Here is a 4,563-nt window from a genome sequence, read left to right as displayed (position 1 = left end):
GAGGATATTGGTTTTAAAAAGCACAAGAGAGGATGTTAAATACCATATTACAAAAATTCAGTATTTCCATTGAAAAGCAGTTAGATCCCCAGGCCACAGCACAAAGCACTGGAAAAGTTTTACAAAGTTCTTTTACACGTATTATCTCATTTAATTTGGTGCCATAAAACCTAACTTAGCTCTTATGACGTTTCTCCCAGGAGATGCAATCAGCCTGGGGGACTGTACTGCATATTCCTTACTGAAGCTCTGCTATCTGGAACCCCAAGTAACTGGTGGTAGGTATTCCCATGGCTTGGGGAGGTGGGGAGGAGGCAGACCAGACGGCTCTTCCCTTTTGTCCCGACAGGGAGCATTTTAGAGTCAAACCATCACTGGATTTGGGGTCATGAGCTATGTGACCTGGGAACTATGATGTAACCCTTGGAAGTCTCCTACTTTCTCATGAGCAAAATGGGAGCTGTGAGGACTAAAGGAGATGAAAGACGTCAAGTGCTCTGGGACCTATCACCAGTTATAACCCATAGATATTAAGTCACTGTTATTCTCAGCCATCCTCGAGCTGATGGGGCAGAAAGAAAGTAGAAAGCTATCTGGAAAGGGGAGAGAGGGGAACACAGCCCCTGTGGCAGCTGCTCGAGGGGTCTGTGGCCATCATTTGCTTTGAAAAGGCAGGCTGAAATCCAAATGTGCAAGTTAGAAACTAGTTGTACTGAAAAAAATCCAAAGCTTTAGGGGTGCCATCTATGTAAGATGAGCCAAGGAAGAAAGAGGGAGGTGGAGGGAGTGATGGAGAAGCAGCGAGGGAATTTCTTCACTCCGATCTGGACAGATGGAGTTCTAATTTAATGAGGTCTTGAGGGGTTTCAATGATCAGAAGTGGGGCTATCAGATCTTTTATATGAATGACAGATAGGAACAGAGTTTTCCCAACACTTTAGTGACAAACATTAAGATAAAAGGAACACATGAAGACGCTTGCTTAAAATCGCCTCCAGGGTCGGCTAATCCTGGTTTGAACTTCAAAACACAATGCGGGGCTGAAGATAATTCATCTTCCATTTCCATCACAGTGAGGCCAGGCAGTCACAGCCTCGTGGACGAGGACCACGGAGCCTAGAACTCAAGTCTGGGGGCTTCCGGCGTACTTCCAAGATGGGCCTCCTTCTAAGAGGATCCCACGCGGAGGGTGGACCCCAGAGAGACGCCTGTTAATTTAGAGCAAGGCAGAATCTCTGCTGAAGACAGGGCAGACAGCACATTAAAAATACACACCAAATGTATTTGGTATCATCAACCCCCTTACGTGCAGGTTAGGACTAAAGTTCTATTCCTACCAAAGTCATGCTTAATCTTAAAGATACACGCCACCCGCCACCCCTGAGCCTCCTAAGATAATATGTACAACTTAGAGCTCAAGTCATGAAGGACAGTTTTCACTTAGCACAATCGGACTGGTTGGAACTGGCTGCAGAAATCTCAGACACTGCTTTCTCCCAATTTCCCATTACTTTTGAGCCCATTTATCTGACATGCCAAGGGTTATGATGTACGAATCACATATATATATATTTTTATCCTCCTGTGTCCTCCCTCCTTCTGGTTCTGTTTTTCATAGTAACTATCTCTATGTAACAGTTGATTACAATTTTGGGGAGGATCTTACATACTTATCATAATGACAGTTTTATATATCTCTTACGTCTTTGTACAAAAGAACTTAAACCACTTAGAGTTTCAAACTGGATAAAAATCCTCTCTGTTACATTTACATGTACAATCACTAAGCATCATAACAAAAATAACAATTATGTCTTAAAAACTTACCTACGTTCCAATAGCACATTGAGTTATCTTGATAAGCACATATATTATCTCATTTAATCTTAACTCTACCACGTAGGCATCACTATTCCTATTTAACATATGAGGAAACTGAGCTAAGAGAAGCTAAGTAACTTGGTTACAGCCAATAAACAGGAGAGCTGCAATTCTCACCCGTTTCCCTCTCAACCCCACAGCTTATGCTCATCTTACTACAAGGTGCCACCACTCTTTTTTTTTTTTTTTTTTGTGAGGGCGATCAGCCCTGAGCTAACATCCATGCTAATCCTCCTCTTTTTGCTGAGGAAGACCCGCTCTGAGCTAACATCTATTGCCAATCCTCCTCCTTTTTGTTTTCTTCCCCAAAGCCCCAGTAGATACTTGTATGTCATAGTTGCACAGCCTTCTAGTTGCTGTATGTGGGACGCGGCCTCAGCATGGCCGGAGAAGCAGTGAGTTGGTGCGCGCCTGGATCCGAACCCCGGGCCGCCAGTAGCGGAGCGCGCGCACTTAACCGCTAAGCCACGGGGCCGGCCCAGTGCCGCCTCTCTTAAGTGTCAGTATAGCGATACAACCACCTGAGAACGCGTAATGGCCCACTACCAAACTTAACTATCTGCCCATCACAGATAATAACGAGCCCAAATTCTCCCCTCTGGTCTCCTCTTAGTTCATTTGCTCAAGGCCATTTTACCCAGAAACAAACCGAACCACATGTCTGTAGAAGAGACACACAGACAAGAGGAGAAACAAGCCGCATAAACAGCCAGCCAAGGGACAAGGACCGGAATGATTCCTCACGGCAGAAAAGGATCCAGAGGTCACGTGGGCCCACAAGCAGGGATAAAGTAGCCAAGGAGTCCTGGTAGAGGAGCACGAAGCAGCAGTGGGACAGCCTGTCTCCGAGGTGAGGAAGGGCCGTGCTACTTCATGCTGGGCCTTGCATCAACGAGAAAACACAACTGCTTGTTGTGTTTGTACTTGTGATGCAGACAGACCCTAATGAAGTAAATTGTTTACTGATTTTGTTTTTATTGTTTTTGTGTCAATAGATTGTCCGAGGATTAAAAAGTAAGCAGCATTGTTTGTTGGAGAGCCCTACAGGAAGTGGGAAAAGCTTAGTCTTACTTTGTGCTGCTTTAGCGTGGCGACAGTCTCTTCTTCGTGTAAGTATGTGGTTGATATATTCAGCTTGATTATTGGGACTTGAAAAAAATATAATAAAGTACTTTTTATCCAGAATGATTCATTTAAGGAAATAGCAGTAACTAAGAATATACTTTTGGTCTTTCTTTTAATCCTCCCTGCTTGATATTTTAATGAATCTCAATATAAACGAATACTCAAGTGGTTGTGCCTTTATTACATTATTAATCTTTGACTATTATCTTTTTGTAAGTTATGTAAGTTGATGATAATTTCTCTATAAATGTCTCTGACAGCATAAGTGTTTCTCTCCTGTCCTAATTTGATGCTACAGATAGGGTGACCAACTTGTCCAGATTTGCCAGGTACTTTCCCAGGTTTAGCCCTGAAAATCTTACAGCCTGGGGGACCTCCCAATCCTGGGCAAATTCGAGTGGTTGCTCACTCTAGCTGCAGAGGATGATGAATGTTTGTTTAATTAGAAATATTATGAATAGAGGTTCTTTCACTTTGAGGGAAGCCAGCGGATGAAAGCTTAAGCGAAAAAGCTGAAGTGCCATTGTCACGTCGTCGTACGTGCCGCTCAAAGAGTGTTACAAACGATGGCGAGGACTGAGGAGCTTCACGTCATTTCAACAGTCCAAGTACACCACCTTCTGAAAGAAATGGCACTTCATCAACTTGTCAAGGTAGGTTATATTTTTGCCTGGGTCTGTTGGTATGTGTAATAGGAACCTTCATTACTGTTGTTATGAGACCTAATTTGATAAATTTGATGAGCATAATTCATTAGGTACCTCCATGTAATTTCTCTGGAATTATTTTTAGATAACACAAGAGTGGTCAGAAATCCTTGGACTACTTTATTCTTGGCTTGGCTTTTAATTGATTTGGACATTTTGCTAGCTTAAATCATTTTTTGAAGCAGGCAAGGCAAAATAAATGATATTCAGAAATTGATGTTATTTGTAGGCAGGATTGTTAATTATAAGTTAGAATTTTAGAAAACATTGATTTGTATTGTAAGACAAAATCTAGTTAGCCTCATTCATTCTTGATAAGTTTGCATGAACTTCTGAAGCCAGTATCCTGCATGAGGATGAGATATGTTTTAGGTATGATCCTTGAATAGTTCTAATTAGATTTATTTAAGTGAAATATATTAAGAATAACATAAGACTCTTAATTTTTAAAAAATATTTCTCTGGCTTTGACTATATGGAAAAGATTGGTCGTTATTTGCCTAAGACCTAGGAGACATCCTGTACACGTTGCTCTACCTTATTTCTCCGTGCAAATCTCTATCTCCATTGACAACTCCCTGGTCCAAACTACCATCTCTTGTTTAGAGCATGCAATAACTTCTTTTCCTGCTTTCACTCATGCCATTCTTTAACTAATCACTGGCAGGGAGAAAAGAGGTGGCCATGACTGACTTAAGTCTCAACGTATCCACTTCCTAAAATCAAGAATGGAGTCGTCTTCCTCTAAAGCACATGACTATGTGTGGAGGAGGGTGGCTGCTGGAACCCGAGTGTGATTCTGTTAGGAGTGAGGAAGAGGAGATGGAATAGTTACTGGAGAGGTGACCAA

The sequence above is a fragment of the Diceros bicornis genome, chromosome 30 (genome assembly GCF_020826845.1).
Source record: "Diceros bicornis minor isolate mBicDic1 chromosome 30, mDicBic1.mat.cur, whole genome shotgun sequence".
In the NCBI taxonomy this organism is placed as follows: Eukaryota; Metazoa; Chordata; class Mammalia; order Perissodactyla; family Rhinocerotidae; genus Diceros; species Diceros bicornis.
The sequence above is the reverse complement of the archived record's forward strand: the minus strand, read 5'-3'. Positions refer to the sequence as shown.